The 21,313-nt window shown below is 43.0% G+C and overlaps 1 long non-coding RNA gene across 1 annotated transcript in view; it reads right to left on the reverse strand.

The window, feature by feature from the left end:
* Positions 1–5,471: 5,471 nt before the first annotated feature.
* The window catches only part of LOC122455743, a 29,334-nt gene continuing 13,492 nt past the window's right edge, over positions 5,472–21,313 (reverse strand). The window contains exons 2-3 of the long non-coding RNA XR_006274194.1: positions 18,728–19,198; positions 5,472–5,543 (exon numbers count right to left, since the gene is read on the reverse strand). This is a non-coding gene — a long non-coding RNA (uncharacterized LOC122455743). The remainder of the gene's footprint in view (positions 5,544–18,727; positions 19,199–21,313) is intronic.

Consider the following 21,313-nt stretch of genomic DNA (forward strand, 5'->3'; position numbering starts at 1 on the left):
ATACACACACACACCCCTGTCAGAAATTACAGCTGCTTGTCCTGCAGTAAATATCTTGTTGGGTTGCTATTAGCTGCTGTTGGCCTTTATTATTGCATTACCAAGCTTGTTTGGCTTTTCTCAAGCTGTCCTTAGCATTTCTCTCAAAATAAGTATTTGTATGTTGCCTAAGAAGTTGAAGTCAATGATTAATAATTACTCATTTCTATAATGCTTCATTAATTATTATTTTTCAAAGATCTAAGTAGGTGCTAAGCACGTAGGCCAACATTTTCAGAAATGACCACTGATTTTGTGGCTGGCCAACTTGAGACATCTGGACATGAAAACAACAAAAATCAAAGCACAGTAATGATACTCCTTTAGCTATTTTTTTTCTGGTTAATTATTGAAACCAATACTTACCTGCTTTTGCACAACAGTATAATTGGTTGACTTATGCAATCATAATAAACAGGTAATTCCAAATCAAACAACATTTTCAACCTGACCCAGTTTGAGGGTACAGTTAGGGTCCAGAAATACATTGAAATAATGGGATTTAAGCACCTGTTTTGCTGAATTGGGGCCTTAATCTGAATGATTCCTGGGTGCAAAATATTTCCAAAGAAAATAATACTCTGCGTCTTGCAGTTCCCTTCAAAATGCAGGGCCAGATCCTAGTCACTTCTGGACTTCACTCTTGAATAAAGCTTTGTAATATGAAGAAAGGAAAGAAAATAGCAGATATACTGATCCTAGAAAAACACATTTAACAGAAGTGGGAATTTTGCTGCTTTTAATTGACAGAATTTGTGTTTTACTATCTGATTCTACTCCTTTCTAAGATCTATCCAATACAAAAGCAGCCTAATTTGGCAGAAAAATTTTAAAAATAGTATTTGTGAGACAGTATGGATTTCTGACAAAAAACACTACTTTGTGCTAGCTCAATGTTCACTTCATGGCTTTTCCAATATAAATCTGATCACTATGTTGCTGAATCTTTAGAAGGAAACGGAAGATAAAAAATTGTTATCACTAGGTATCATAGAACTCCTTGGCTGTTTAAGCTATACAATATTAACATAATATTTATGTACATGTGAAAGAGGAGTTTTTAGTAGTTTTAGAAGGATAGGGGAAGTGAAATGAAGAACAGGTCATTACTGTAGACAGGAAGCAATAAAAAGGCAAATAAATGGCTTTGTTGTGTCTTCCTTTCTTTAGATGGTTGTAGTTATATTTTTGTTATTTCTACAAACATATTTTTGAACAAACAAAACATAAAATATCTAATAATGTTCATCTCTTCTCCAGTGAGGAAGGGTAAACAGGGTGGGAATCTGTCAGCCTAGATAAAATTCTCAGGTTTTTCAATCTCTTATTGGAGACAGCTATCATAGAAATGGAACGTCCACTAGAAGACTTTTTTTTTTAAAAAAAAAGCTCTCCCTCTTACTTTTCAATGGGAAAAGTATTACTTTTTTAAAATCAATTTAAGTTAGGAGGAGAATTTTTTTTTAGCATTTTTTAAGTATGGGACACTTGGATTAGAAGTGACGAGCCCTTAGATTTTACAAGCATTTTCAAGCCTCTCATGACTTTTCGGTCATCATTCTCTCTGGAATGAAACTCCTCAAAATCACACCTACTCAGAAACACCACTGAATACTTTAGAGCATCAGCATCACTCAACATAGCCAGTTGGGCTCCACTTTCATGGCCCAGGTGACCAGGGTAAGCCCCCTGGTGGGCCGGGCAGGTTTGTTTACTGGCTGCGTCTGCAGGTTCGGCTGATTGTGGCTCCCACTGGTCGCGGTTTGCTGTTCCAGGCCAATGGGACGGCGGGAAGTGGTGGCCAGCACATCCCTCGGCCCATGCTGCTTCCCGCAGCCCCCATTGTCCTGGAACGGCAAAACGCAGCCAGGGGGAGCCATGGTTGGCCACACCTGTGGACGCGGCAGGTAAACAAACTAGCCCAGCCCAGCAGGGGGCTTACGCTGGTGGGCCGTGTGCCAAAGGTTGCCGATCAGTGGTGTAAAAGTTCAGAGAACTTGCAGAGCTCCTAAACTCCATAGTCTTTCCTTGACTTCTGCAGCTGTCCTAGTGCCCTTGTTTATCTCCCTACAGGCTTCTTGATCCACAAAATCTTTAGTGGAGTCCCCATCAGGACAATAGTTCCTGCTGACCTACTAAGGTTCTGCTGAAAACCTGTGGACTTCAGAAGGTCCACAGGGAAGCCAAAGTGGGAGGGAGGCAGAACAGGAATCAAGCCGTGGCACTTGTGGGCAGGCATTCTCATATATTGTATGAAATCCTATAGCTTGTATTATGTAGGAGGTCAGACTAGATTATCATGGTCTCTTCTGGTCTTGGAATCTATGAATCTATAATATCCATAGAATAAAAGCCTACATTTATGCTCAATTTAGGTTACTCTAATCAAATTAAAACATATATATAATGCCTTACAATCTGAGAAATATAAAGTTAAGGAATTCTCAAATAATTTCCTTTCTTTGTCCAGAAATATTTCAACCTTTTTCAGCAATTCTACCTTTCATTTTTGTATCAGTACACTTTCTTTAATGATATTAACTACTGAATTACAATATATTTCCAACAATAAGTCAGAATTATGTATAATTAAGATAGTAATATTTCTACTATTTTAATAATTGGTAAGATTTACATTTCCACAGTGCATCCCCTACACAGAATAATATAAAAATGAGTGTGTGTGTGTGTATATATATTAGGGTGTCAATTAATCGCAGTTAACTCATGCGATTAACTCAAAAAAATTAATTGTGATTAATTGCACTGTTAAACGATAGAATACCAATGGACATTTATTCAATATTTTTGGATGTTTTCTACAAATATATTTCTCCGTTTTCAAATATATTGATTTCAATCACAACATAGAATACAAAGTGTACAGTGCTCATTTTATTTTTTAGTACAAATATTTGCACTGTAAAAATGGTAAAAGAAATAGTATTTTTCAATGCACCTCATCCAAGTACTTAGTGCAATCTCTTTATCAGGAAAGTTGAACTTACAAATGTAGAATTATGTACAAAAAATAACTGCATTCAAAAATAATACAATGTAAAACTTTAGAGCCTACAAGTCCACTCAGTCCTACTTCAGCCAATCGCTCAGACAAATAAGTTTGGTTAAAATTTGCAGGAGATAATGCTGCACGCTTCTTGTTTACAATGTCACTTGAAAGTGAGAACAGGCGTTTGCATGGCACTTTTGTAGCTGGCGTTGCAAGGTATTTACATGTCAGATATGCTAAACATTCCTACGCCTCACCATTCCAGAGGAGATGCTTCCCTGCTGATGATGCTTGTTAAAAAAATAATGTGTTAATTATGTTTGTGACTGAACTGCTTGGGGGAGAATTGTATGTCTCCTGTTCTGTTTTACCTGCATTCTGCCATATATTTCATGTCATAGCAGTCTTGGAGAATGACCCAGCCAGCACATGTTCGTTTTAAGAACACTTTCACTGCAGATTTGACAAAACGCAAAGAAGGTAGCAATGTGAGATTTCTAAAAATAACTATAGCATTCGACCCAAGGTTTAAGAATCTGTAGTGCCGTCCAAAATCTGAGACAGACGAGGTGTGGAGCATGCTTTCAGGAGATTTAAAAGAGCAACTCTCAGATGTGCAAACTACAGAACCTGAACCACCAGAAAAGAAAAGCAACCTTCTGCTGGTGGCATCTGACTCATATGATGAAAATGAACATGCGTCGGTCTGCTCTGCTTTGGATCGTTATCGAGCAGAACCCATTATCAGCACGGACGTGTCCTCTGGAATGGTGGTTGAAGCATGAAGGGACATATGAATCTTTAGCGCATCTGGCATGTAAATATCTTGCAGCACTGGCTACAACAGTCCCATGTGAACGTCTGTTCTCACTTTCAGGTGACATTGTAAACAAGAAGTGGGGAGCATTATCTCCTGCAAATTTTAACCAAACTTGTTTGTCTGAGCGATTGGACTTGCAGGCTCTAAAATTTTACATTGTTTTATTTTTGAATGCAGTTTTTTTGTACATAATTCTACATTTGTAAGTTCAACTTTCCTGATAAAGAGATTGCACTAAGTACTTGGATGAGGTGCATTGAAAAATACTATTTCTTTTACCATTTTTACAGTGCAAATAATTGTAATAAAAATAAATATAAAGTGAGAGTGTACGCTTTAAAAAAAGAAAAGGAGTACTTGTGGCACCTTAGAGACTAACAAATTTATTTGAGCATAGGCTTTCGTGAGCTACAGCTCACTTCATCGGATGCATACAGGGGAAAATACAGTGGGGAGATTTTATATACACAGAGAACATGAAACAATGGGTGTTACCATACACACTGTAAAAAGAGTGATCAGGTAAAGTGAGCTATTACCAGCAGGAGAGAAAAAAAACCTTTTGTAGTGAGAATCAAGGTGGGCCATTTCCAGGAGTTGACAAGAACGTGTGAGGAACAGTAGGGGGGGAAATAAACTTGGGGAAACAGTTTTACTTTGTGTAATGACACATCCTCTCCCAGTCTTTATTCAAGCCTAATTTAATGTTGTCCAGTTTGCAAATTAATTCCAATTCAGCAGTCTCTCATTGGAGTCTGTTTCTGAAGCTTTTTTGTGGAAGAATTGCGACTCTTAAGTCTGTAATCGAGTGACCAGAGAGATTGAAGTGTTCTCCGACTGGTTTTTGAATGTTATAATTCTTGACGTCTGATTTGTTTCCATTTATTCTTTTATGTAGAGGCTGTCCGGTTTGGCCAATGTATATGGCAGAGGGGTATTGCTGGCACATGATGGCATATATCATATTGGTAGATGTGCAGGTGAACGAGCCTCTGATAGTGTGCCTGATGTGATTAGGCCCTATGATGGTGTCCCCTGAATAGATATGTGGACACAGTTGGCAATGGGCTTTGTTGCAAGGATAGTTGGGTTCCTGGGTTAGTGTTTTTGTTGTGTGGTGTGTGGTTGCTGGTGAGTATTTGCTTCAGGTTTGGGAGCTGTCTGTAAGCAAGGACTGGCCTGTCTCCCAAAATCTGTGTCCTTCGCTTTGTATTCTGTGTTGTAATTGAAATAATATATTTGAAAATGTAGAAAACATCCAAAATAGTCAAATAAATGGTATTCTATTATTGTTTAACAGTGCAATTAATTGCACAATTAATCGTGATTATTTTTTTAAATTTGTGATTAATTATGTTTAATTTTTTAAATAACTTGACAGCCCTAATATCTATATATATGTGTCTATTTTGGTTTAATTATGATACTTACATTTCTCCAAAAGCTTTAGGTATATGGAAGTTGTGAAGTACTGCATTTACTCTATCCTTTGTTGCACTGTTTTCTTAGTGTAGAGTCAGAGTTAGGATTATAGGCTCAAATCCACAAAGGTATTTCAGGATTTAATGGAAATTAGGAACCATAGATACTATGGATGTATGATGATATTCCAGTAATGAGCACATGAGGAGTAACAATGTAACCCAAGGTCAAGTCCCAAAGTGTGTTAGATTCCTTGCAAAAGGGAGACACTTCAGCAAAAACATTTATTTTGCAACAGATTATTATAAACTTTCTGGAACTTGTTTCTTTTTGGAAGTCATATAACCCAAACACCCAAAATCCACAATTATCCAAGAATGATAATCCGTTTTCATTGTATTAAGTTATTATGATTATTTGTATTTTCCTAGTGCCTAGGAGCCCTGTCACTGGACCATTCTGTTCACTGTCGAGTTGAAGGTCTTTAATGCATAATGTAGTGCTAAATAAAATAGCTCTACAGGCAAAAATAAAGGGAAATATGCCATAAGTAGAGAATCAGACAGACACACAAATTGAAAACAGCAGTTCTACCAAGAATTATCTGTTTATTGTTTTAAATATTTTAGGCTTCATGGCTGGACACGCACCCCTTTCCCTCTTTGCTCCTGTACTTTCCCCCAGCAATGACACTGCTGCAGCTTTCAACAGCCAGTCACCACAGTTACGAAGCTTGCAGTTTTCACTCTTTATTAAATCAAAAAGGGAAGCCAGAAGCATTAAATAGCCAAAGATTTGATTGTCCAACTAAAAAAACCTGACCAAGTGTGTTAATATCTGGAGAGCTGGTCTCCTTGTTTCTCAGAGAATGAGGATGGAACTATGTAAGTGACCCCAAGTTAACTAGCACCACAAGTTAACTTTACTCCTACTGGGGACAGCAATTAAATATAATTAATGATGATGAAATTGTAAGTTATCATTAGTCACAGGGGCTCATGGGCCTGATGCTATTCTTGTTGAATAGGAAAACTTCCATTTGGCTTCAGTCATATGGGATTGGGCTTTTTGTGACTCTTTTCTTTGGTTTTGGTCCATGTGTGTTTGCACCAAGGCAGATTCAAGCATACAAGACCCGGATGCTGGTAAGTGTGATATTTTGATAGCAAATGGAGCATTGCATTGGCCTCCCTTCTTCTTGCCTCCTCAGCAAATCAAGGTAATTGTAAATGTGTCTAAATAGCCTCTCGGAGTTGGAAACTTTTGTTATAAACTAATGAAATTTTATCAGCAGGCAATGACAGACCCAGCATTTCTGTGACACCATTTAAGCCTGTGGTCACACCTCTGGGCCAAACGAACCTCCAAAATCAAAGCAACGTACAGGCAAAACTTCTGAGTTTCACTTTTGATGTGAACTCATCTGTCAGGTAGGTTTACTCAGAACTGGCTGAGGTTTACAAACAGTAATGAAACTTAAAACTCAGCACAGGATTGATCTGCAGTACTGCCATGAAATCTGAAACTGGGTATGTTTCCTGTGGTTTGGGGTTCCATTGCCAACACTTCACACAGCTGTTTATCGCACAGTAGAAAAGATTCACAAATTAAAGTTTCAGTTTTATTAGTATCCCTTCCCCTCATTTACATCATACTTCCTCTTGAAATGTCAAACCTTCAACCTGGAACTACGGGAATGCTGTGCCCTTTTAACTCGTCAGCCTGGGCGCTCTCTCACAATGCTTTGCTAGTGACAAACAACAAACCCCTCCAGGCACTGTTATCACTCAGCACAACTGCATGTGAAGCCCATATCCAGCTAGATTGCACAAATGCTCCCTGAGCCACTCATGAATCACATAGAGAAAGGCACCAGCAAATATCCCAAGCCCCGAGCCTTGCACACCTGGAATATACCATCTTGCCCTGCTCAGAAACCTGACCAGTATAAATTTATTACCCCATCCAACCCTCCCTCAATGTGGCGAGGAGGCACACTAGCCTTTGTAAACTTAGCTGAGATTTCCCTAGCACTTCAAGCAAAACACACGGTTTTAGGTAAAATATAAAACATTTATTAATTACAGAAAGATAAATTTTAAGTGATTTTAGGTGGTAGGCACAAAAGATTGGATGTAGTTACCAAAGAAAATAAAAGGTAAGTGCACAGTCTAAAACTTAAACCTTATTACACTAGGCAGTATTTAGATCAAGCAGTTTTTCTCACCCCACTGGATGTTGCAGGTAGGTTATAGTTCTTAATACACAGGCTTCCCTTTTTAGCCTGGGACCAGTCTCCTCAGTCTGTCTTTGTCTTCCCAGCATTCTTGCTGCTTCCAGCATAGGTATGGGGGCTGGGGAGAGGGGGGGCAAAGAAAGGCCAAAGCATGATGCCACTGTCCCCTATTTTATATCCTCAGTCCATGTGACTGGAAAACACTAGCCCAGACATGTCCTGGTGGGCTTTGCTGAGTCACAGGGTTGAGCAATCCTCCATTGTGTGATGCTTGGGCAGCCCTATTACAGTATTTTAAATCCCTTGTTTATAACTCCCCTGCTGATTAGTGGTCACTTAACATCCTCATGGGAGTGGATCACCACCTAGCAGTAGAGACTCTCAAACTTACAGCATATATTAGTAACAACCATACAGCAAAATCTCATAACTTCATACATACTAACAATATACATATTTGGACAGAACAATGGGTGTCAGCAGATCATGATCTTCCATATATCTTATATGGCATGCTTTGTATGAAATATATCATAATTATATGACAGGGGTGAATATGGAGGTTCCAAGGTGCTGCTACGAGGTAAAGAGTGGTACACAGGTAAGTTTGCTCAGAACTGGCTGAGGTTTACAAACGGTAATTACACTTAAAACTCAGCATAGCATTGATCTGCAGTTCTGCCATGAAATCTGAAACCAGGTGTGTTTCCTGTGGTTTGGGGTTCAAGTTCCCCTCATTTACATCACACTCCCTCTTGAAATGTCAAACCTTCATATACTTCATCACAAACTACAAGCACCTCCATTATATAGCTTTCTACACATATCATCTTTTATTCATCTGAATAGGGTGACCAGATGTCCTGTTTTTAAAGGGACAGTCCCGTATTTAAGCTCTCCAGCAGGTGTCCTGACTTGTTCTTAATAACGGGCCAATTGTCCCGTATCTTCTCTCTGCCCCCTGCCCCATCAGTACTGGTGGGTACTGCTGCTGGCTGGATCCCTGCTTGCCAGCTGCCATTCCCCCAGCAGTGAGTGGGGGTGTCCAGTGGCTGACGATGGGGGTGGGTGTGCAAGGCTGGTGGTGGGGCAAAGATGCTGCGCATGTGGGTAGCCACTCCCCTTGCTGATCTGTCAGCTCAGCCCCCGCTATGTGCCAGCTCTCGGCCATCAGGGCCCTGCCCCCCATCCAATTTCCAGATGGCACTGGCTGTGAGCTTTGGTGACTGGTGAGTGTGGGCAGATGCCAGGCAGCAGCCAGTTACATTTCATCTCTGCTACCCACTTATCAGCCCTTTATGTGTTCTGCCTCTCACTGTCCTCTCCCTGCTTTGCTCTTTTGCCCCCCAACCCCACTGCTCCTACAGATCCCCCTGGCAGGGCATGCCCTGCTCCCAGCACTGTGCAGAGAACCAGCCCCTGGTCGGAGCGCTCAGCTCATCAACAGCCTGGCAGGCAGGCTCCTTCCTTCCCCCACTGCCTCTGGCTGGGCAGGCACCCCAGGAAAGCCCAAGACCCTGTGGCCTGGGGTGCTGGCCAGGAGGAGCCGAGTCCTACATGTGCCAAAGCCCTGCACAATGCTGGCATGGGGCAGCCTCTCTGCCCCTCAGCTAAGTTCTGGAATGGTGGCATGGTGGGGGAGGGGTGGCGTGGTGGGGAGAGGAGAAGCTGAGCCACGTCTCTGGCCAGGTTCACTGAAGCTCCTGCAGTCAGGTTCCCTGGGCCCTAGTGCACACTGCATCTATAGGGCTTTACCCCTTCCTGTCTGCGTTGTAGTCGGGGGACAGGAGGTGGCTGGGTTATGTCGGTGGTCAGCAGCAGCCTGGAGGTGTTAGCTGCCTTTTGACATGTGTGGGCAGGAAGGGGCAAGCTGCTTCCAGCCACAGGAGATGGGGGGGGGGAGAAGTGGGGGAAGTGGGGGAAGAGATGAGCTCTGCAAAGACATGGGCCAAGTCCTCCCTTCCCCCCTCCTCCCTGTGTGAAACCTAAAGCTTTAAAGATAAAAAGGTAAATAAAAAAAATCCAACTATGCAGTATTTATTTTTAATGGGGGCTCAGCCAACTTGATGTTAATTTGAACGTTTGCACTGCATAGTTCTGATTGATTGCTGTTGAACTTGCGTGAATACAAGTAATTTTACCAGATGTCCCATATTTAATATAGGGAAATATGGTCATCCTACATCCGAAGATCTGTGGTCCCTGTTCTGGTGAGTGTGGTCTACTCAGTCACTAAACTGACAAAGCTGTACTTACTTTCCTTATTGGAACTATCTTTCTGACATTTCACTCTTGGGGCCAGAACCAGATTTCAATGAAAGTTTGAGGTGCACAAGGAATACAAAATCAAACCATTCTTGAGGACAACAGTCCTCTTTTTTCCCAGTGTGGCCTCAACTCTTCCTGTCCACTTATAGAGATCAGAGGTGTCATTTATTTGGAAGAAGAACTATTCAAACATAAGTGGCCATGCTCCAGCAACCGGGAGAGAAACAGCTGCTTTCAAATCCAAATAGATGCCATGGCAGCTAGCACTAGACAAGCATCTCAGGCTGCCAATTTTGGTTGGATATATTCCTGGAGGTTTCATCACATGACATAATCTTTAATTAAATATTGATCTTTAATTCCTGGACCCTTCAGGACAATCTTGGAGAGCTGGCAACCCTACAAGTGTCCGGGACAGCTTGTTATTTATGTATTTAAATAAATTAAAGCAGGAGGGAGCCTGATGTTAAAGAGAGAGCCTGTTTGTGACTCACATAGTGCAGAAATTGTTTGAAGAGCCACCTTCACGTTGAGGACTAGTTTAAAACAAAAGATGGCTGCACTCTTTTTTTAAAAGTGGCCCTCACTTTAAGGGTCTCATTTCTCTTCCTGTTTTCAAGTACAAGGCCCGCACAATTAGACTGTCATATCACAGGGGGATGGGGACTGCACTGCTGCTCCTTCTTTTTTGAAGACCCAGTGCCCTAAAAGACCGAGGGAAGGGGAGCATCTATGTTTCCTCCTCAAGGATCTGTAGCAAGACAAAGGAATAGAGGAAAGAATCTCCTCCTCCCAGGAGAAGGGACAGACCACTCTGCAGGGAAGGCTGGTAGGTAGGGACATCTGCTATCATATATTTGGCCTATGTTTCTTATTACTGTTTCCCTGATCTACCTCCGTATACCCCTGTTCTTTCCACCAACTTGTTGCATCTTCTCTTAGATGGTAAACTCTTCAAACACAGAGTAAAATACTTTGACTGTACAGCAATCAGCACAATGGTGCTCAGGAACAATTTCCTGGTGCAAGTGGTGGAGGAACCAACTGGGGAAGAGCTCACAAACCAGGAAGAATTAGTAGGGGAAGCAAAAGGGGATGGGAACCTGGGAGGCAGTGACCATGAGATGGTCAAGTTCAGGATCCTGACACAAGGAAGAAAGAAGAGCAGCAGAATATGGACCCTGGACTTCAGAAAAGCAGACTTTGACAACCTCAGGGAATTGATGGGCAGGATCCCCTGGGAGAATAACATGAGGGGCAAAGGAGTCCAGGAGAGCTGGCTGTATTTTAAAGAATCCTTATTGAGGTTACAGGGACAAACCATCCCGCTGTGTAGAAAGAATAGTAAATATGGCAGGCGACCAGCTTGGCTTAAAAGTGAAATCCTTGCTGATCTTAAACACAAAAAAGAAGCTTACAAGAAGTGGAAGACTGAACAAATGACCAGGGAAGAATATAAAAATATTGCTTGGGCATGCAGGAGTGAAATCAGGACGGCCAAATCACACCTGGAATTGCAGCTAGCAAGAGATGTTAAGAGTAACAAGAAGAGTATCTTCAGGTATGGTAGCAACAAGAAGAAAGTCAAGGAAAGTGTGGGCCCCTTACTGAATGAGGGAGGCAACCTAGTGACAGAGAATGTGGAAAAAGCTAATGTATTCAATGCTTTTTTTGCCTCTGTCTTCACGAACAAGGTCAGCTCCCAGACTGCTGCACTGGGCAGCACAGCATGGGGAGGAGGTGACCAGTCCTCTGTGAAGAAAGAAGTGGTTCAGGACTATTTAGAAAAGCTGGACAAGCACAAGTCCATGGGGCCGGATGCGTTGCATGCAAGAGTGCTAAAGGAGTTGGCGGATGTGATTGCAGAGCCACTGGCCATTATCTTTGAAAACTCATGGCGATCGGGGGAGGTCCCGGACGACTGAAAAAAGGCTAATGTAGTATCCATCTTTAAAAAAGGGAAGAAGGAGGATCTGGGGAACTATAGGCCAGTCAGCCTCACCTCAGTCCCTGGAAAAATCATGGAGCAGGTCCTCAAGGAATCAATTCTGAAGCACTTAGAGGAGAGGAAAGTGATCAGGAACAGTCAGCATGGATTCACCAAGGGCAAGTCATGCCTGACTAATCTAATTGCCTTCTATGATGAGATAACTGGCTCTGTGGATGAGGGAAAAGCTGTGGACGTGTTATTCCTTGATTTTAGCAAAGCTTTTGACATGATCTCCCACAGTATTCTTGCCAGTAAGTTAAAGAAGTATGGGCTGGATGAATGGATGATAAGGTGGATAGAAAGCTGGCTAGATTGTCGGGCTCAACGGGTAGTGATCAATGGCTCCATGTCTAGTTGGAAGCCGGTATCAAGTGAAGTGCCCCAAGGGTCAGTTCTCTGGCCGGTTTTGTTCAATATCTTCATTAATGATCTGGAGGATGGTGTGGATTGCACCCTCAGCATGTTTGCATATGACACTAAACTGGGAGGAGTGGTAGATATATGCTAGAGCGTAGGGATAGGATACAGAGGGACCTAGACAAATTAGAGGATTGGGCCAAAAGAAATCTGATGAGGTTCAACAAGGAGAATAGCAGAGTCCTGCACTTAGGGACGGAAGAATCCCATGCACTGCTACAGACTAGGGACCGAGCAGCTAGGCAGCAGTTCTGCAGAAAAGGACCTAGGGGTTACAGTGGATGAGAAGCTGGATATGAGTCAACAGTGTGTCTTTGTTGCCAGGAAGGCTAACGGCATTTTGGGCTGTATAAGTAGGGGCATTGCCATCAGATTGAGGGACGTGATCGTTCCCCTCTATTCAACATTGGTGAGGCCTCATCTGGAGTACTGTGTCCAGATGTGAGCCCCACACTACAAGAAGGATGTGGAAAAATTGGAAAGCATCCAGCAGAGGGCAACAAAAATGATTAGGGGACTGAAACATGACTTATGAGGAGAGGCTGAGGGAATTGGAATTGTTTAGTCTGCGGAAGAGAAGAATGAGTGGGGATTTGATAGCTGCTTTCAACTACCTGAAGGGGGGTTCCAAAGAGGATGGATCTAGACTGTTCACAGTGGCAGCAGATGATAGAATGAGGAGTAATGATCTCAAGTTGCAGTGGGGGAGGTTTAGGTTGGATATTAGGAAAAACTTTTTCACTAGGAGGGTGGTGAAGCATTGGAATGGGTTACTAGGGAAGTGGTGGAATCTCCTTCCTTTGAGGTTTTTAAGGTCAGGCTTGACAAAGCTCTGCCTGGGATGATTTAACTGTGGATTTGTCCTGCTTTGAGCAAGGGGTTGGACTAGATGACCTCCTGAGGTCCCTTCCAACTCTGATGTTTTATGATTCTGATTCCTGGTTCTGAATGTGGCTTCTGGGAGCTACTGTGCTACAAGCACAGCAATTAATAATGCTATTCTGCTTCTTTAAATGTGAAAAGAATATATTTTATTTCTATAGCAGCATTTCTCTCCACCCAAAGTGCTCTGGGTGCCATACAACTGAATAAAACAAACAATAAGAACCTCTTGAAATACAAGCATAAACAAACAGATGGGAAGGAAAGGGAATACAGGTAGGGCTGGGAATGCTAATTTATTTAAAACTAACTTTAAAAAAAAGTTGTGTGCTTTTCAAAAGTGAGGTGGAGGGGCCAAAAACGAGGTGCAATTTGGGGCAGAGCGAGTTAGGGCCCCTACCAACAAAAGCACAATTGCCTGACAACTCCAGACAATGACCAGAGGAATGGTGCAGACACTATCTCAATACAAGGATGGGGTCATAGAATGGACAGTGACTCCAGGTTAGAAAGATTAAACTATGAAAGGACACCAAGATGACTCAGACAAGCCAATTTATTAGAAGTTTGTATAAAGCTAGGTCCACAAGTGTCAAGTGTAATTTTAAAAACAATTCTTCTACAAAAATCCCATGTTCCCCTCTGGTTAAAATGGAGACTTCCTATTTTCAGTTAGTGGATGTTGGGTCAAACCTACTGAAAACACAGGCAAGGAACTCCGCAGTTCTTGAGTATTGACAAGATCATCTTAGTTTCCACCAAATTAACAGGTTCATTTAAATGGCAATTAGTTCATTCATGAGAAAAGAAGGACTGCAGCCAGAACAAGTTATGAAGGCCAAAAAGAGAGAGCTCTTTTTGGAAGCCATTACTAGAGTGAAAGCACAGAAGAATGGGCCAGGATTAAGGAATATATCATTGTAGTGGTCTAGGTCACATAACAGGGTCTCATTCATTGAAATTACTGGTCTGTTAAACCATTAAAAACCAGCCTGTTTTAATGAGATCAAAGCAAAACCAAGTGTCTGGATGGCTTCAGATATCTTAAAAATGGTTCTTTGATTATTTTGTTCCGTAATCTACAGTAATCTGTTATTGTGTAACTGCTTGATGATGCTAGTGCCCATGCAAGTAATGACAAACCATGAACAAGCAATCACTTAATTTGGTGTGAGTCTTTCCTCATGGTCCAAGGGATTCTGGCACTATTAAGCACTCCTACAAAGGCAGACTCTTACTGTGATGAGGAAATAGAGGAGAGCTGCTTGGTAGAAAAGATAAGATTTGTAACAGTTAAAGTCACAGCACATGTGTTGGCAATGGCACAGACGGAGATAAGACTGGAATGGAGATACCAGTCAATGTTAGTGCAATTCAACACCGCCAAAGCTGCTGGAGCCTTCCCTGTGTCACCCATAATGGTTGGTGAGCTAGTAACATCACTGTTCTCCACTGACATAGCTATGGCCTGGTTTCATTTTGTAGTGTTAATGGGACCCTAACCCAAAGGACGTATTCACTGTTGCCCATCCTGGCAATTTAACTACAAGTTTGGTGTTTTTCTTAAAGCTCCAGCTCCTGGGCTCAGGTGCTTACATGAGAATCTCAGCTTTCATTTTAAAAGAAAATAAAGTTTCTAGCCCTCATGGTATAGAGAGAAGCATGACAATGGTCTGTGAGGGGAGGGCTCCTGCCTCATACTGGGAATGAGGGGCGATCAACAGGTTATCTCAAGTGCTTATATACAAATGCACAAAGCCTTGGAAACAAGCAGGGAGAACTGGAGGTCCTGGTGATGTCAAGGAATTATGACGTGATTGGAATAACAGAGACTTGGTGGGATAACTCACATGACTGGAGTACAGTCATGGATGGTTATAAACTGTTCAGGAAGGACAGGCAGGGCAGAAAAGGTGGGGGAGTAGCACTGTATGTAAGGGAGCAGTATGACTGCTCAGAGCTCCGGTACGAAACTGTGGAAAAACCTGAGTGTCTCTGGATTAAGTTTAGAAGTGTGTGCAACAAGAGTGATGTCATGGTGGGAGTCTGCTATAGACCACCGGACCAGGGGGATGAGGTGGATGAGGCTTTCTTCCGGCAACTCACGGAAGCTACTAGATCGCATGCCCTGATTCTCATGGGTGACTTTAATTTTCCTGATATCTGCTGGGAGAGCAATACAGCGGTGCATAGACAATCCAGGAAGTTTTTGGAAAGCGTAGGGGACAATTTCCTGGTGCAAGTGCTAGGGGAGCCAACTAGGGGGAGCGCTTTTCTTGACCTGCTGCTCACAAACCGGGTAGAATTAGTGGGGGAAGCAAAAGTGGATGGGAATCTGGGAGGCAGTGACCATGAGTTGGTTGAGTTCAGGATCCTGACGCAGGGAAGAAAGGTAAGCAGCAGGATACGGACCCTGGACTTCAGGAAAGCAGACTTTGACTCCCTCAGGGAACAGATGGCCAGGATCCCCTGGGGGACTAACATGAAAGGGAAGGGAGTCCAGGAGAGCTGGCTGTATTTCAAGGAATCCCTGTTGAGGTTACAGGGACAAACCATCCCGATGAGTCGAAAGAATAGTAAATATGGCAGGCGACCAGCTTGGCTTAATGGTGAAATCCTAGCGGATCTTAAACATAAAAAAGAAGCTTACAAGAAGTGGAAGCTTGGACATATGACCAGGGAAGAGTATAAAAATATTGCTCGGGCATGTAGGAAAGATATCAGGAGGGCCAAATCGCACCTGGAGCTGCAGCTAGCAAGAGATGTCAAGAGTAACAAGAAGGGTTTCTTCAGGTATGTTGGCAACAAGAAGAAAGCCAAGGAAAGTGTGGGCCCCTTACTGAATGAGGGAGGCAAGCTAGTGACAGAGGATGTGGAAAAAGCTAATGTACTCAATGCTTTTTTTGCCTCTGTTTTCACTAACAAGGTCAGCTCCCAGACTGCTGTGCTGGGCAACACAAAATGGGGAAGAGATGGCCAGCCCTCTGTAGAGATAGAGGTGGTTAGGGACTATTTAGAAAAGCTGGACGTGCACAAGTCCATGGGGCCGGACGAATTGCATCCGAGAGTGCTGAAGGAATTGGCGGCTGTGATTGCAGAGCCCTTGGCCATTATCTTTGAAAACTCGTGGCGAACGGGGGAAGTCCCGGATGACTGGAAAAAGGCTAATGTAGTGCCCATCTTTAAAAAAGGGAAGAAGGAGGATCCTGGGAACTACAGGCCGGTCAGCCTCACCTCAGTCCCTGGAAAAATCATGGAGCAGGTCCTCAAAGAATCAATCCTGAAGCACTTAGAGGAGAGGAAAGTGATCAGGAACAGTCAGCATGGATTCACCAAGGGAAGGTCATGCCTGACTAATCTAATCGCCTTTTATGATGAGATTACTGGTTCTGTGGATGAAGGGAAAGCAGTGGATGTATTGTTTCTTGACTTTAGCAAAGCTTTTGACACGGTCTCCCACAGCATTCTTGTCAGCAAGTTAAGGAAGTATGGGCTGGATGAATGCACTATAAGGTGGGTAGAAAGCTGGCTAGATTGTCGGGCTCAACGGGTAGTGATCAATGGCTCCATGTCTAGTTGGCAGCCGGTGTCAAGTGGAGTGCCCCAGGGGTCGGTCCTGGGGCCCGTTTGTTCAATATCTTCATAAATGATCTGGAGGATGGTGTGGATTGCACTCTCAGCAAATTTGCGGATGATACTAAACTGGGAGGAGTGGTAGATACGCTGGAGGGGAGGGATAGGATACAGAAGGACCTAGACAAATTGGAGGATTGGGCCAAAAGAAATCTAATGAGGTTCAATAAGGATAAATGCAGGGTCCTGCACTTAGGATGGAAGAATCCAATGCACCGCTACAGACTAGGGACCGAATGGCTCGGCAGCAGTTCTGCGGAAAAGGACCTAGGGGTGACAGTGGACGAGAAGCTGGATATGAGTCAGCAGTGTGCCCTTGTTGCCAAGAAGGCCAATGGCATTTTGGGTTGTATAAGTAGGGGCATAGCGAGCAGATCGAGGGACGTGATCGTTCCCCTCTATTCGACACTGGTGAGGCCTCATCTGGAGTACTGTGTCCAGTTTTGGGCCCCACACTACAGGAAGGATGTGGATAAATTGGAAAGAGTACAACGAAGGGCAACGAAAATGATTAGGGGTCTAGAGCACATGACTTATGAGGAGAGGCTGAGGGAGCTGGGATTGTTTAGTCTGCAGAAGAGAAGAATGAGGGGGGATTTGATAGCTGCTTTCAACTACCTGAAAGGGGGTTTCAAAGAGGATGGCTCTAGACTGTTCTCAATGGTAGCAGATGACAGAACGAGGAGTAATGGTCTCAAGTTGCAATGGGGGAGGTTTAGATTGGATATTAGGAAAAACTTTTTCACTAAGAGGGTGGTGAAACACTGGAATGCGTTACCTAGGGAGGTGGTAGAATCTCCTTCCTTAGAGGTTTTTAAGGTCAGGCTTGACAAAGCCCTAGCTGGGATGATTTAACTGGGACTTGGTCCTGCTTTGAGCAGGGGGTTGGACTAGATGACCTTCTGGGGTCCCTTCCAACCCTGATATTCTATGATTCTATGATTCTATGATTCTAATGGGAACACGAAAGGCTCAGAAACCAGAAGGCAAATAAAAAGAATCTAACATTTATTATGGTTAAAATATCATTATTTTTATGGGACTGACTCATGGTTTTTGAACATATGGAGCTGGCAATACTGCGTATTAGTGACACGGATGGGGCCTAAGAGGAGAGGAATTCACAGCCACAAGAAGTAGCAACAGCAACACCAACCTCTGCATTTCTGCTCTGAGATCATGAAGGAGCAAATAAAGAATGAATAGAATTATGCAGAAATGACAGACAATGAATGCAGCAGACAGAGGAGAAGAGGAGGGAGATTTCTGGCTTTCTTTCTCTCCACCCTTGCAGCCTGCACAAGGGCCACTCAAAGTCTAGCCCTATCTCAGCACTATTGTTCATTTCCCTCCATTTGTAAAGTTAGGCTCCTTTAATAGCATGGGCCCAATTCTCCAGACCTTGAAAGGAGAGAGAAAAACAACTAATGCATTTTGGAAATCTAAAAATGCTCTAAAACACCATTTCTGTAAATAACATTGTCACAGATTCAAGGTGTGCTTATTAAGGTTAGAAACAAGTGTCATATCCCATTGAAATGGAGGATTTCCCAGTTCCCCATGGCTATAAAGTTCCTAGTTGAGATTTTCCAAAGCCAATGACAGCATTTAGCCACCCAACTCCCATTACTTTCAATTGGATTCTGTGGCTAAATCCTCTAGCTAGCTTTCAAAATCTTTCACTCTGTTCCTAGTCCTTGGATCTTAAACCTGCCAAAGTCTAAGGCCTAATATTGCCTGTCTTGCATCTCAGAGCAGTAATTTTTGTGGGAATCTATTCCACATTGGAGAGGAAAGATGAAACATCTCTTTGGAGTCTGCTTAAAGAGGCTCAGAGGTTTGGAATTTTAGTAGTAACTCTGGCAGAGATGGATTAGCGGACAGAATGCTGGTCAGATAATCAAAGCAATGCAGTTCAGTTTCAATTAAAAGCACAGAATGTTTAAAAAGCAGATTTTTAATAGCAGAAGTCTTACAAACAAAGTAGGTTTCTCAACCTATCACCGTTACCAGTCTTCATCTCCTTGTTCATGAAGGCCTCCAAAGAGAAATGCCATTCTTAAAGTTCTTCCCATTAGGCATTCTAATGTCTAAGCATCTTCTGGCCTTCTCTTTAGAGCTGAACAAAAAAGTAGGGGGAAAAAAATCCAAACATTTTTGAAATTGTTTCCATTTTGCAGAGTTCAAAACTAAACATTTTTCCTCCAAAAGTTTCAAAAAAGTTTCCCATTTTAATTCTCCTCCTTCCTGGTACCAATAGAATGAATTACTTATAGGGTTGGATTTTTCATTTTTTTCAGTTTGCTACTGTTTGTGATGCTTCCTGAACTTTGGAAAAGCTTAAGTAGCATAAGGAAAAATGGCAGAAAAAAAACCAACCAAAAGCCCTGGACATCATGAAAAACTTCAGCCAACTTTACTTATCTGGTTCTTGTTCCCTCTTGGCTGGACTTCTCGGCTCCTCTGGTGTCCCATGATATGCTAAAGCAAGCAGACACACTGAATCTATTAATCTGTTCCATCACTTGCCTGACAGCTTGAATAAGACTGGGACTCTAGGATGTAGTGATTTAATGCTCAACTAGTTCCATGCTCAAATGCATCCAAGTATCTATCTTTCCTGCATTATCCTATGGGTGGATGTAGCCTCCCAATTCAGTGGGTGCACATCTCCTTTTTCTTGCCATGCTAAAGGGGAATCAACCACCTGCAGCAGTAGCCTATGCCCTGACAGAGCACCCCTAATCCCAGCCCAGTGGGGAGGGGAGGGCCTGAGGAAGGAGAGGTTGAACCTGCTCTGCACTCACTCCACAGCTGCGCATTCTGTCCTGTGAGGCTAGACCGAGCTCCTCACTCCAGGGTGTTGCACCTGTGCAGAGCCACAACGCCACTCACTCAAATTTGGCCCAGCCAGCTCTCCATCATGATGGAGGGGCAGCTGAGCCAAGCGTGAGAAATGCACCCTCTGCACATTGGTTAATCCAGGACTGATTTCTGTGGGTGCAATTGTACTATGGACCCCCAGTAAAGCTGCCACTGTATTATCTCCTGTGTGACTCTGAAAAGGAAAAAATACTTGGGGTTTCTATGTACCTAGAAGATAGTGTAGTGTGAATACTTCCTTTTGGAGGTGTCTTTTGGCAGTCCTTTAATAAATGATGATTTGAAACGAATACCACTATTTATAGTGAAATAATAACACCGTGTATGTGTATCTATATATACAATTATTGGTATTACCATAGCTCATGTGAGCCCCAGTCATGGACCAGGACCCCCCTGAGCTAGCTGCTGTACAAACACAGAACCAAAAGATGGTCCCTGCCCCAAGGAGCTTGTAATCTGGGTATAAACCAGGAGACAATAGGTGAGTATAGGCTGATGAGGGAACACAATGAAACAACAATATGTGTGTGTAAACTCTTCAAGTACTTTACAAAATATTAAGCTTCAACAGCCATGAAAGTTAGATATTATACTCATGTTACCGATGGAGAAACTGAGGCACAGACAGGTTAACTAACTTGCTCAAGATCTAATGGCATGTTAGTGGTAGGGTTGGGAATAGAATCTACAAATTCCAATTCTTTTCTTTACTTCCTTTTGTAGATTTATCATCATTATTCAGAGATTTGAGTTAAGAGTCTCTTATCCAAGGGTATGAGTCTACAGTGAAGGAGGACAGCTGAATAAAAATTTAAAGATTGTATTACAATGAAACTAAACAGCTATTTCATGGCCCAGCCCCACAGCTTCATAATAGAAAAATATAAAGTGAGCAATTTACAAAGTGTAAAAATACTGGAGGTAACCCTTTATTGAGATTTTCTTGTGCTTTATGGGCCAGCTCTTCAGTCAGCCCAGTTCCATTGATTTATTTAGATTTATAAAAATGCTAAAAAAACATTTAGGGGGCGTGGAGGGAGTGCCACACAGCTCCACTCTGCTCCCAGCTCTGCTCTGGCTCTGCTCCCAGCCACGGTCCCAGCTCCCAGCCCTGTGCCCGGCATGCCCCCAGCAATGGCCCCGACTGGTCAGGCCATGGCCCTGCACCTGGCCCTGGCCCCAGCCTTGGCCATGGCTCTGTTCCCGGGCCCAGACCCACTCCCAGCTGAGGCCCCAACCTCAGCGCCCTTACCCCGTCCGAGCCCCACCCGGGAACCACAGCCCTGCTCCCAGTCCCAGTTCGGGTGTGGGGGACATGACCCTGAAAAGTGTGGGGACCACTGCTTTAGACACTCTAGATATAGTTTAAAAATCCCTCCTAAGTGCAGCCATTTAAGATAACCTACCTTAGTTCTCCCTCAGAGAGTTCCTTATCTCTACAACTGCAGTTCTCCACCCCCAGCCCCCATTTTCAGATAGCTGAAGGGAAAAAAAAGAGATAAGACACAATTTACCTTGAAGATCATCAGATATGGGCTATTTTGACACTGTCCATTGACTTTGAGAGAGTTATGCCAATTTATATCAACTGAGGATCTAGCTGCATATATCTCGTTTATTCAAATGCTTCTTCACATTGAAACTAAAAATGAAATATTGCTGATGTACAACATCTATTACCTAATGAGGGGTAGCAGTACCCATCAGCTG

This window comes from Dermochelys coriacea, chromosome 9 (assembly GCF_009764565.3).
Source record: "Dermochelys coriacea isolate rDerCor1 chromosome 9, rDerCor1.pri.v4, whole genome shotgun sequence".
Lineage (NCBI taxonomy): Eukaryota > Metazoa > Chordata > Testudines > Dermochelyidae > Dermochelys > Dermochelys coriacea.